General features: G+C 43.2%; 1 protein-coding gene across 15 annotated transcripts in view; it reads right to left on the bottom strand.

The window, feature by feature from the left end:
- ARHGAP28 (Rho GTPase activating protein 28) overlaps positions 1-14023 on the bottom strand; it is a 176838-nt gene that overhangs the window by 97038 nt on the left and 65777 nt on the right. The window contains exon 2 of one of the 15 annotated variants that reach the window (XM_082418672.1): positions 7033-7124. The exons of 13 other annotated variants lie outside the window; for them this stretch is intronic. The gene's annotated coding sequence lies outside the window, so the exon portion shown is untranslated. Of the gene's footprint in view, positions 1-1489; positions 4413-7032; positions 7125-14023 lie in introns of those variants that run through there. One more of the 15 variants, XM_082418674.1, reaches the window with a different exon arrangement.

Below are 14023 nucleotides of genomic sequence, written 5' to 3'. Positions count from 1 at the left end.
GATGTCAGTATTTTTTAAAAGCTCCCACTGTTGAGAATCACTCATCTACATGAAAACAGTTTTCCCCAACTGCAGATCATCTCCCGAGAAGGAAATTAATACTTCATGATTATTTTCATTGTTAACTTTGTTCCTAAAAAGTGACAGCAAATGATATACTCAGTATCAAAGAAAGGTAAACAACAACAATGTAGTTTAAGTAACCTTCTTCACTCAAGGGGCGCTGATTTTTACTTTAGTTGATTTTTTTTCTATTCTCAAAATACATTTTCAATATAAAATTCAAATCTGCATAAATGATCATATTGGAATACCATACTCCGATACCATATTTTGATATTTTTAGGCCAAAGGAAAAAAAACTGGGGAATAAAAAATTTTATGGTAAGAAACTGAGCTCGTATGGACACGGAAGCTCTGCCAGCTTGTGGAGGGAGGGTCGCAGTGGGACAGCAGTTGGGACCTGGAGTTGGGAAAGGAGACTGGAGAGGTAAGCTCATTCCAACTCTCCTTCCTGAGGGTTGCTTTCCTCCTTTGCGTTCTCATATCTTTACCCTCGTTGTCACCAATTCATCCTGACTTGGGTATACTTACCCCTTATTAGACTCTGGCATGGTTAGAAAAATTCCCTGAAATTTTTCTTTAAGAATCTATGACAGGATAGTTTTTCAAAATTTATTTACTAAAAACTGAAGAAAGGAGGGGAAAGAAAATGAAATGATTTAAAAAAAAAAAAAACAGGAAATTTGTAATGCATAAGTATGTGACCAATAGTGACTTCATAATGCAGTTTAACTGGCATAAATTAACAATGCTAGAAATCGTTATCTTGCTCACTTGATCTCAAAACGCTCTTTTGTTTAACTGACTTTTCTCTCCATTTAAAGACAAGCACCTTATTCTCAATTCTGCCCCCCTCTTAAAACTTCTCCTTATTTCAAACACTATCTCTTAGTGGAGTGTTTTTCAAAAATTTTTTAACTTCCACTCATATCAAGAAATATAATTTATATCCCCACCCAACACACACATAAATCACATATGCAACAAAAACAAATTTCATGAAAGTCTCATTATGTGTGACATGCTCTGATGTATTTTCTATTCCATTCTTTCACACGCTGATAGTGACCTACCAAACTGGCTTCATAACCCACTACTGGGTGGTGTGAGCAGCTGGAAAGCTAAGCAAAGCCTGCAGGGTCCCAGCGCAGTCTATTTAGTGCTCATACAGACACAGAAGCTCGTTTCCACATCAGACACAATGATGCTCCTTTCCCAGTTTCTCAACTCCGCCCACTTTGGGAGAATTCTTAGAACCTGCTGGTTGGCTCGTTCTGATACATAAGGACTATGACATACCGGGGGTGGGAGGTGTGTGAGAATAACAGAGTCACAGTCATGGCATCAACTCCTGTAAGTACTGACAGAAGTTAATCCAAGTTCCAGCTGCTTACAAGCCGGGGAAGCAGAGAGAAGGGAGCAGTACCTGCTGGTCTGGGGCCAGAGGAGGGGGAGTTGAGGCTCAAGAATCCAGAATGGAGAAGATATCTTTCCTCTATCACTCACTTCTAGCGCCAGGAAGAGGTAGCAAAACGGCAGGTAATGTGTATGTTTTGAGTGACGCACCTGGTTCTCTTGAATGAACAAATGAATGAACGGTTAAATCAATATTCATAGCCCTAAGCCAATATTTCTTTTTTAAAAATTCATAATGGTATAAAAATTGTCCCCCCCATTCTGCTTGGATAATTTGGAATCTGTGTTATTTTGTGTACATGAATTATGCAGAGTCTTGAATGGGAGAGTTGCTTACAGGTGACAGAAGATGGGGGCCTAATTAGGAACTCCTATGAGAACCTTATGAAAAGGAGACTTAGATTCTTTAACAAGCACTGAAATTAATTCCAAAGGCAGCTTATGAAGTAATCAGTTGGTTTTTCCTCCATGAATTTCCTTTCAGAAAAAAATCAGCTCCTTAATGTCTTTAGAGCTCTGGGTGCCCATCGGCATTTGCTGCTCAGCAGCTGCCTCATACAAACAACTCTGACTCCGCAGATTGCTGGCTGGTCCTGGGAGAGATGCTGCTATTTGTCAAGTGTGACATTAGGATGAAGTTTGAGGACAGGGGATTACAATCAGGTATCTTTACTCAAGACTTTCAAACGTGACTAGAATTAGAAAACACGAGGCTGTTCATAGGATTTTACAGAGGGACTTCCTCACATTCATCAAGTAAAGTAACTTGAATTTTGATACTTTGGCCTTTGTTTCCACCTCATTTTGTTCCTGTCTCTGTTATAGCGTGTACTCTTGTTGTCTTCACACTGACTATGAACAAGTCTTCACTCTTTCACTAAATCCAGTTCAGAGCAAGGATGTGTCTGTCACCTTATTCTTCTTTGTATTCCTAACACCTAGACGGTACCTGGAGCTGAGAATGTGTCCAATACCCATTACATAAGCAAATAAGAAGAGGGTAAGAGGGATGTGAGCTTTGCTCTAGGATGGGGGGTAGTGGGGACATCGGAAGCAGGGCAGGAGGAGCCAGAGGAGTTGTAGGCTGTCCCAGGAAACGAAGGAGATGACATTCAGAGTAGCAAGCTTCAACCCAACAGGGCTGCTGGCCACTTACTTCCTGAGAAGGAAGCTTACCTTTACAGCAAGGCTTCCCAATCCCTAAGGTGCATATAAATCACCTAGGAATCTTGTTAAAATGAAGCTTCTGACTCAGGAAGTCTGAGTCAGAACCCTAGAGTCTGATTTTCTAACAAGGCTCCCAAGGGTTCCAAATGCTGCTGGTTCAGTTTAGACACACCTCAAGTAACAAGGCAGCCTCAGGACCTGCGCTCTAAGTGTCTGTAACTCATGGGTTCAGTTGGGGTCCTGGGAATTAGTAGAGAGCAAACGCAAACAGCTTAACTGGGGAGCCTTGACTAAGATGTGAGTAGCATTAGGGGACACCAGCAAGAGAAAATTAAGGACCTTAAGACTTGCAACTGAGAGGATGAGCCATCACTAGCCCCAGACCAAAAGGTGCAAAGGGAGGGAGAGGTTACCAGAACCAAAGAACTTTGAAGCTGGAACAGGAACCGTGGGACAGGGTCATGAAAAGAGCAGTGTTCTTGGGTATCTTGGATAGAGGAGCAAAGGCGCTTCCTAGGCAGGGAGAGGGAGAATAAATACACGTCTCCCTCCCTTCACAGGTTCCGATCCCCTCCCATGCCTCCCATTGGCCAGACGCAATTGGGACCTAGGGGACAAGGAGGCCTTGTTGATGAGCCCCCTAGAGCAACCCGGAGCACAGAAAAGAGAGTGGATTGGGCAGCACAGGGAGCTAGCCAGCATAGGAACTTCAACCAATTTAGCAATTTACTATTTCCTGTGGTTAAAAGTAAATACTCTTAAAACACAAAGAGTCTGGACTTGTCTAAGGGAGCTACAGGAAAAAAGACTGCACCAGTCTGTGTTGATTCCGTAGGCAATCTTTAGGAGGAGAAGACTCTCAAGGGGCTTGTTAAGTAAGGGCAGCTTTAGAGATAAAAGAAAAACAAGCTGACTGCCTGAGGCAAGGGCAGAAAGGAAGTGCTGGGAAGCCATTAAAAGACCAGCCCAGGAAGTGAAGAATAGAGTGGCCCCAGGATCTCTTAGAGAAACAGGACCAGCAGGTTGGCGCTGGGGGCAGGCAAGCGGAGAGCCTTCGCTTTGCTCTCAGAGGCACTTTGCCTAAAAATTTCCAACTCCTTTTTAAAATTTAGATGCAATATCATTGGTTGAATTCCAAGATTTGGAGAAGAAAGCAGACCCAAGGAAAGTTAGAAAGAGTAAGCATCATAAATGCTAGCTCCTAAGAAACTCCAACCAGAAGCCTGTTAGAGACATATGATTAAAATTATATGTGTATGTATATATACATGTATTCTCACACACAGAGAGACACACACACGGTTCCTCATTAGAGCTCTAATCAAGGCTCTTAGGAAAACACTAAAAAAAATGGGAAAAGCAACATCCTCATATGTAGATTTTCAACATGCTAAAAACCAGCATCTTTCACACTGAAAGATAGTGTCACCTCTTCACCCCTGAGGGATGTGCCATGCTCCTGGTCAGTGCTAAGCAGAGCAGTCCTTCCCAAGTCTGCAGGGCAGCCAGAAATGGCTGGACTCCCAGTGAAGTGAGAACGCAGTCTGGACCTTGACTGATGAGTGAGATTTGGTTGCCTTTTGCCAGGATGATATGATATACTTTTTTTTTATTTTTAATTTATGTATTATTTTTGGCTGCGTTGGGTCTTCATCGCTGCGTGCGGGCTTTCTCCAGTTGCGGTGAGTGGGGGCTACTCTTCGCTGCGGTGCACGGGCTTCTCACTGCAGTGGCTTCTCTAGTTGCGGAGCACGGGCTCTAGGCGCACAGGCTTCAGTAGTTGCGGCTTGCATGGCTCTAGAGCACAGGCTCAGTAGTTGTGGCACACAGACTTAGTTGCTCCGCAGCATGTGGGATCCTCCCGGACCAGGGCTCGAACCCGTGTCCCCTGCATTGGCAGGCGGATTCTTAATCACTGCGCCACCAGGGAAGCCCGATGATATGATATACTTTTGACTGATGTGTTCCTTCTTCACCACCTCCGCCCCCTTCCCTAAACCCATATTCCAAGAGATTTGGGGCGGGGGAGCTAGTTCACCACTTGCCCCAGGGGGAATTGTCAGGAGGAAAAAGAAAGAAAAGAAAACGCAGTAAACAAAGATTCCAAGTTCTTGGCTCTAGTTCAAATGAGAGACAAAAATAATTTTGAAAAGACATATGAACTGGCAGGAGAAGTTTTTTGTTTGTTGTTTTTTGTTTTGTTTTGTTTTGTTTTATTTTTTAAACCACCCCACTCCAAACTGGGAAGAAGGGAAAATTTAGAGAGGAAAAAGAGCATTATAAGCAATTAGAGGCTGTGCATTCAGTGTCCCTTCCCCAGAATAAAGCCCCGATGCATCAGGTGGGAGTTGGGGTCATCACAGTTTTCTCTCCAAATTTGGGGAGGCTCTGGGAGGACACCTGCTTCCTGCTTCCCTTCTTTAACCATTAAGGGAGGCAGCAGCAGAGACATCCCTTGGGACAAGGGCAAGAAGAATTGGGACAGAGGATCCTGGGGGGCTAAGGCAGATGGGGTCAGGAGTTCCCTGCCTTGCCTATGGGTGCTAATTTTAGCTGAGAGACAGAAAGAGAAGGAGATTGATTGATTCTATGTCTAACAGACACTCCTGGCTTGAGGTAAGAGTCCTGATAGCAGGGGCTGCCTAGCAGGTAGCCAGGTGGGAGCCACGCCTGTGCCCACGGATCCACGTCTGCATCCCAGGAGCACTGCCCCCAACTCCACTGGGGTCAGGGGGTCAGCTCTGGGCTCCAAGAAGTCAGGGGAGGGGAGGCTGAGTCCAGAACCCAAGTCCCTGATGGCCTCTATAGAGGCACTCCTTATAGCCCCAGTAGGGAGAGGAATGAGGAGGATGGAGGGGAAAGATCCTGAATATTCCTGAATCCTAACTGGAAGCAACTCACTCCAAAATTGGATGTGGTTGACTGGCTGTGGCTGTGACTAGATTAATTTTTCCTGCTATCTGTCAAAAATAGGGGATTAGAGTTAGAATACAAATTTTGTTGCCAAAATAAAGAAAATTATATTCTGTGACTGTGAAATTCACGTGCATTACAACTGACTGATTTTTCTCAGCCTCACTGCTTAAATGTTATATGTGAATATTCAGTCAAAGTCGAATTCTATCCAGAAAAAGCAGCCCCATGGTCTCACTTGTGCCAACAATGGAGAAGCAGATTCTTGTTGGCCATCTGGCCTTCACCTTAATCTCACCTGAACTCTGATTTAGAGCTGGGATGGTCTCATAGGTCCAGTCCATGCTCTGTAAGTGGCAGCCCTGCCTGGAAGCACCTGTCTCTCCAGGTACCTGGTCCTGCCTGCGAGGTGACATGCACAGCCAAGTCCCGCTAACACACGTCTCGCGGCTGCCAGCTCCTCTGATCACAGGCAGGGTCCAACTCTTCTGCTTGCCTCTCCTTCCCAACGTCTTATGCAGCCTCGTATTCCCCCTGCAGTTTCCCAAACTATCCCAGTTCCTAAGGATCTCTTTTACGTAAGCTAGGGGCTCTGGAGTTCCCTGACAGTGACATTTTGGGTTCTCTTATATTTACTTTTGTAGTGGGATGGTTGCATTTCTGCCAGAGGGTTGTTAGAAAGACACACATTGGCCAGAGTAATTGTGAAGCAATAAAGAAACGTCAGAGGCCTGCTCGAGTCTTGACAAATGGATTTTCATCATTAACTGAACATCTTTCCTGATAAGGAGGATGGTGGTTACAGTGCTATACAAGAGCAGGAAAACATTTCTCCTCTCCACAAGGACTGGCGAGCAACTGAATGTGACCTTTGCCCTGGAACCAGGGCAGACCTCGGTCATAAAATAGCTGTTTGGGGATCATGGCATACGTGTACCCTGGGAGTCATATGCTGAAACTTTGTGGAATTCTGATAAGAACAGCATGGAGAGCTCAGAATATAAACACATTATTGATATTCAGTTTGTGAAAACCAACTCAATGCAATGGTACAGGTTCTTGCAATCTTGTTCTATCCAAGGAAATGTGATAAATGTCTTCGATTCCTGAAAATGTCTAGTTTGCCAGCACTATTATTCATTTTCCATCATGCAAATTCTGCAACCCTGATCAGCAGCCCAAGGAGAACACTTCTGCTTACTTTGCAGAGCTTCAATGTCTATCTGAATACTGCAGTTTGGGTGAATTTCCCAGATAACACGATGTATGATCGTTTTTATATGCAGTACACAGTGCACCCTTCAATAATACCTGGATCCAAACTAAATTTGATTTTTGTAACGGCCTACTAAAAGGCTGGACCCTTATGTCTGCATGATTCTCTGTCATGGACGTTAAAGGAAAACGTCTACTGTAACACTCAGGCAAGCATTCTTTGAGGCCTGGACTGGAGAAGAAAGGAAACAAACATACCAGAGCTTCAGTGGATCGCCTCAGGAGTTCTGAGCCCTGCTTATGCTGCAGAGCTAGGCCAGCGCTCTGCTTATGGCTGTGAAGGGGTCATTCTGTAAGAGGAAGGGAGGGATACCCTGAAAAAGTATAGTCTTCCAAACCCATCAGAATGAACTGCTGCGACAGTCCCATGTCCCCTTATAGCAGAGAATCTGTCACTCACAGTCCCATCTAGCTAGAAGCTGGATTACGTTCAGGAAAGTCAGATAAAAAGGTCCCAGATAGTACAACAGTCACAAACGTATTAAAACAGAATAAAAGATAGAAATTGACTCTAGTCGGTGTGGGTTAATACTCACTAATTATATACAGCACTCTCCTGCCCAAAGTGGGTAAAATACCTGTCAAACGTCCTCAACAATTCTATGAAAAATATTACAGGTACTATTATAATTTCTTCACAAAGGTTTAAGGAGAGCTTGCTGCGGGTCTGAGGACTCTTAGCTGGTAAGGGGAGGGTCTAAGGTTCGGACACAAGCAGTAGGACCTCACAGCCAGAACGCTTTGCTCTGTGCCTTGGGTATTTTCCCACAGGCTACTTGCAGTGTTGTTACTTCTTGCGCAGTGGTTATTGCTAAATATCTGTCTATGAGTGGATGATATGACCAATTTTTAGAGAAGTTTTGCTCATTACTGGAGGAGCACACCACATTAGAATCAAGCATTCTCACATTTTTGGGACCTGGAAGCTGCTAGTATAGTTTCCAGGACATTTCACAAGAAACCTGGAACTCATTAAGGGATCGTCAATCATTTCATGTGGATTCCATCACTGTACTAATTTATTTTAAAACTAGAACATGCAAACTTTATTTTTAAAAGTCCTAAAGAAAATTTGGGACATCTAACAACCAATTTATGAGTGAGTTATACATATCTCCAGACTATACCAATCCTTAGTCAATTTACAGAGAGCAAACTATTTCCCAGGTTTAGAGTCAATTCTCTGAGAGCGATACTAGTATGAATCAACGGCCAATGGCTTAGCCACTGTCTAAGGAAGGATGCTTGTAATCATGTTGACCGAGGCTTGGGAAATACCTACATCTAATCTGAGTCCTTAGTGCAGCCATCAGATTGGCACACTGCTGAGGATGGTCATACCTTCAATATTGCTGTCTTTCCTGGGTTGTGTCCTTCATCCTTTTTCAGTATCTCTCTACTTGCAGCATCCCCAGCCCCTCCCTGTGACCTTATCCATTGCCATGGCTATACTTACAGGCTGAGGATTCACTCATCTTTGGCCTGATGGCTCTTGAGCTCTGACCTTTCAGGATGTCAAACTGTCTTCAGTACGTCTCCTTCACCTGAAACTCATGTCCCAAACTCAGCCTCCTCCCAACTGTAATAACTCCTTTTTCCCAACCTCAGGAATGGCATCGCTACACACTCTGCCATTTTGTATTCCCCTTCTTTGCCCTCCATATTGGACAGGTCCACAAATCCGGGCGGGTCTACTTCAGACACATCTCTCAACCCACCTTTTTCGATTTTGATGCATATCCAGTGTACAAACTTATATGATATATCTAGGCTACTGCACCACCTAACTTGTCTCCCAATATCTTGTCTCCTCCCATTTTAATACCCTTTATATACACTTGCAAGAGTTAAGTTGTTAAAACAAAAATTACATAATGCCATTCTCTTGTTAAAAATCAGTTGACGAGGTTTTTGTTGGCAAGTTGTTCCAAAATCATTAGCTTTTATAAAAGTTTCTTTACAACCTGCCTTAGCTCACGTTTCAAACTCATCTCTGTCCCCTACTCCAATCAAATACACTAAAGTTTGGCCATAATGATCTAATCATGGGTTCCCTTGAATAGGCAGGCATCAATGGAGACAAGATAATACAGTGGTGGGCTTCCCTGGTGGCGCAGTGGTTAAGAATCCACCTGCCAATGCAGGGGACACAGGTTCGAGCCCTGGTCTGGGAAGATACCACATGCCGCGGAGCAGCTGGGCCTGTGAGCCACAATTACTGAGCCTGCGCGTCTGGAGCCTGTGCTCTGCAACAGGAGAGGCCGCGATAGTGAGAGGCCCGCGCACCACGATGAAGAGTGGCCCCCGCTCGCCGCAACTAGAGAAAGCCCTCGCACAGAAACGAAGACCCAACACAGCCAAAAATAAATAAATTTAAAAAAAAAAAGATAATACAGTGGTTAAGAAAGAGGGTTTTTCATTTGGACTGATGTGAACTGAATCACAGATTTACCTCTTACTCATGTAATAACCTATGCATCCATTCTGAGACCCAATTTTCCCTCACCTCAAAAAATGGGATAACATCACATGGTTATCATCAGAATTAATTAAGAAAATGTGCTGTTACAGTCCTCCTCCTCATCCACATCTACTACTGAACGCACAGCAAATTTTCAAAGAAGAAACACTTTGAAAAATATATTATTGTTAGTTGGTTGATGATGCACTCAAGGCTTGTATTCTTTAGTCTATAAAGAGTCTTGAAGTGATAGTTTGGGGAAAAAATTGAAACAGATTTGCAGCAATTAAGAACCATCCTGTCGAGATTCTTAGAATACTTTTCTACACCACTGACTTAGTAATTCACTGAGTATAGAACTTCCATAGAATATGCTGTATATTATTATTTTATTTACTATGTGTTATATCTCCAAATAAACCTGAGTACAGAAAGTTCATCTTATAATTCTTAGCATCTCAACACTACCTAGCCCAAAACAAGACTCTTGGTAGTCCTTCAATAAATACCGAGGTCAGAGTGAGTTATCAGGCTAAAGATTGCTGCTCCCCACGATACCAAAAGTTATCAATAAATGCATGAGTTTCTGAGGTTGCTCGACCGTGATTTTTTTTCCCAAGGGAATAAAGGAAAAGAATGTTTTACAGTGTCTTTTGTCACACTATATAGAGCAAAATGCAAATTGGCATGTGTGCCACGGCACACACATTACAATTAGGTTTTGAGTAATTAAGTATTTTAATTACTATGTTGATAAACAGTTCATAACATGGAAGCTATATTTCCCCAGGTTACCTGCACTACTTGATACCAGTAAACATGCACGGTGCTTATAAAAATGTTGGCTAATATTTGACCGCAAGTGGGAAAAAATCTGAGTCTGCCTCTAGTTGGAGACCATCTCACAATGCCTCTTTGGGAAAATGTTGTTCCTTGACAATATTCTGTCTGCATAAATTCATAACTATTTCCTCTGACATCCATGTTTTGAAAATTTTTTAAAAATCATGTCCATAAGTTATTCTGAGCTTCTTCAGTAAAATTCGCATTCACTGAGTATCTATACAGATAGGTAACAATTATTAGCAGTTATTGTGGCCAGACACCATTCTAAGTGCTTTAAACTGTACTAACGATTTCAGTCCTCATGATGGCCCTATAAGGTAGGTACTACTGCCTTCATTTCACAGATGTGACAACCAAGGTTTAGGGAGAAAAATTCACGTGCCTGTGATTATACCATTACTAACGCGTTCAGCCTGGACAGCACACAGACCGTCCACTCCCAGAGCCTCTGCTCTCCACCACCATGCCGTACTGCTTACAGAGAGTGGAATTCAATAAGAGCTTAGACAACGTTTCGGGAACTCAAAGGAAGGAGAAATTACTTCCTATTAAAGTTCAGGAAAGACCTCAAGGAGAGGATGTGCAGGATTCTGACTGGCAGAGATGGTGGAGACGTCCATTCTAGGCCCTGAGTGAACAAAGTCACGCAGCCAGGGAGGTGCAGGGAACGGGGGGAGGGGGGGATGGACAAGGAGGCCAGTTTGGCTAATGGTGCAACAGAAAGCATAGCTGGAAAGACCCTTCAGATACCACAGAAAGACGCTTTGGGGCTTTAACCACTAGGCTATGAAAACCCTCTCAAGTTTTCCTCAACAAGGCAACATGAGTAGAGACATTCTTTGGGAAGATTTATTAGAATTCTTTAAAAGCTGAGAAATTTTTTTGTCAGAAGATCATTTTCCTTACTTCTCTAATAGGCTATTTTGGATAAGAATCCAAAAATCAAGAAATTCTCCATTGGGAGGAGCGATGGACTGATGCTAACAAGACGAAACTTAATAGGAATGAGAATGAAGCTCTGAAACTTCAGCTGCACATGTTCAGGGTGATTGCTTCCTGGCACAAGTACAGTTCATGTGAAAAAGACAGAGATTCTGGCCAAATGCAAGGTCAGTACAAGCCAACAGCATTACACGGATGCCAAGAAAACTACGTAATTGGATCTTAAGTGGCATGGAAGTATAGAAGTATTATCATACAAAAAGGGGAGATGATTATCCTAGATGCAGCAGAACTGGAATTCTGCTCTGGGCACCACATTGGAGAAGGATGTTGATGGCCAGGAATGAATTCAGAGCAGGATGGATGAAGAGAGACTGTCAAGAAGCTGCATCACATGTGGAAATGCTGGAAGCACTGGAGAAATTCAGAAGGCTCCAAGGACACATGATCACTGCCTTCAGACATTCCAGGAACTGTCTGGGGAGAACAATCTGTGTAGATGCATGATACAAAAACAGAACCAATGGGAGGATGATATAACCAATGCATCAACTAATACCAAAGGCCAGCTCCGTATGAGCGATGGGGGAGGAGGAATGTTCCTGAGGTAAAAGAAGCAATCAGTATCCAATGGAGGCCTACAGGGTAGCCAAAGAGACAAGATAATATTTCTAAAAAGAAAACCTGCCTTGCTGAGTTTGGGAGTATAGAAATATTAAAGGAAAGATATTGATAGCCTAGTCTTTAGAAATTTGGAAATGTCCATGTGAGGGGAGTGGTGAGACAACAGTGCTTTAAGGAGAAGTGGGGTGAGGAATTTGAGCTGGACTTTGACAAATGAATCCCTTTACAAATCCAAAGGGCTCAAGTAAGCACCAAAAAGCCAAATCTTCAGTAAACAGAATTGTAAACAGATTACTACTGAAAATGCTCAGTGAGTCCTCTTAGGGCTTGAGAACATACAGTAATTCTTTGTAATACATTCCTTCTTAAATGTTTGCAATTCGTAAGAAGTAATGTGATTCCTTTCCCTTCTTCTCTCACAACAGCGCCCCCTAAACACACACACACACACACACACACACACACACACACACACAAACACGCTCGCACACATACAAGCAACAAAATTTACATATTACTGGGGAAGAGGGATAGATACTATCTCTTCCTTCAAGAGAGTCAGTCAGAAAGGACGTAAAAATGGTCAGAGTAGAGAACCTGGGAGCCCCGGCAACGAGGAGAAGAGGCCTGCCTGCGTTGTTCAAAGTCCTGCAGCTACTTCCAGCAAAACCTCAGAATTCTTCTACGACCTCCAGACTGAAAAACACAGACAGGTAACAAACTGTGCCGCTCACTCAGCACTGTGTGGGAGGGAGTGCCCAGGCCTCTCAGGCAAACAACGTTTGGTTCACATTCCCACCCTGCCACGCACCAGTTGTACAAACTTGGGGAAGATGTCTGGCCTCCTCGTGCCTCAGTTTCCATATCTGTAAACTGGGGATAACCACCTCTGCATGGAGTCTTCGTGAAGATGAATGGAACAGTATTTGTAAAATGCCTGCACACACTCTTAATTCCACTCCTACCATGATCACCGAAACCTACGGATTTGTAGCGGTAGATGTTTTGATAGTTCAGGCACTTCCGATGCTTTGGAAATTACACTACTTCTCGAAAACGTTCGAGATGGGTTTGTCTCATGCTGATGTCTGATTTCTTCTATTTCACAGATTAGAAAGCAGTTCTGGAAGGGACTGTAACTTCTTATTGGTAAGGGATCTCCACAGACTTGCCTGATTCAAAAGGAGACTGTGCCTTAGGGTTTTTGTTTTGTCAGAAGGAGGAGGAGGAGGAAGAACGGAAGCAGAAGCAGCGGCAGCAGAAACCAGAGACGAATCAAGCGATACATCCTGTAACATTTTAACTGAACTATACTAAACAGTCATACCTACTGAATAATTGGAGGTTGTCAAAAGAATGAAAGACCATTGATGTATGCTATGCTATTATATGAAAAGAATCTTTTGAAGTACATGTAGGCTCTGCTAGGCTCTGCTGGCCTCCATGATAATTATATGGCTATAATACAAAGCACTCTGTCTGGACTATTCGAACTGCTCCTGTGGATGCCCGACACCAGCGCTGAAGGTGCCTGGTCAACCACCAGGCTCCCCAAACTGCCTCAGCAGGCGGCACTGACATGTGGTTCCTGTCTCCTTATCTCCAGGACTCCTTTTGAAGTTTATGGAAGCACTGTTTGGAATTAGCACTGCAACTCATGGAACAGGAAGAAAAACAGGGTGAAAACATCTATATTATCACCTACTTATTCCAGAAGTTCCAGATAGTCAAATACCACTTCAGTACACAAATAACTGAAATACTGTGCCTTCTGTCTTTTGAAGCAAAATAATGGACGTTTCACGTCCCAGCTAGTGATTTTTGTGAAGTACCAAGCTGGATTCTTGGAAAGTCTAAAACAGAGATCTGCATTTCTAGCAGGAGATATCCTTTACATACCTGGCCCCAATTTTACTACGTATTTTCATAAGAGAAAGAAAAAAGTTGAAGTCTTCATGTTCATTTGCTTAACTACATCTAACAAACAGAAAGTGAGTAACACAGACCTTCATAGCTAACAGAGACAAGACCTGTTTACTCTGCTCACTTACAAACCCTGAGTTTGTTTGGGACCTGAGCTCTGTAAGCCTATCATTTATTCATCACTCAAGTTGCCTAGCAATGAATGTCCATCTCATCAGCGCTCACATTGTCCAAATACTCCTCTCAATAGTTTTTTCCCCTTAAATAATCCACAGGCTTCTCTATCACTATGAAACAATTCCCTTTTTCTCAAAGCCTCCTTCCTTCTGTTTAGACAAGCACTTGGGGGCAATTGTTGGTGCAATCTTCTCTCTGTCAGTGGTCTTACTGCCA

The sequence above is a fragment of the Balaenoptera physalus genome (genome assembly GCF_965194825.1).
Source record: "Balaenoptera physalus genome assembly, chromosome: 12".
NCBI lineage: Eukaryota > Metazoa > Chordata > Mammalia > Artiodactyla > Balaenopteridae > Balaenoptera > Balaenoptera physalus.
This window is presented reverse-complemented; position numbering and strand designations above follow the sequence as displayed.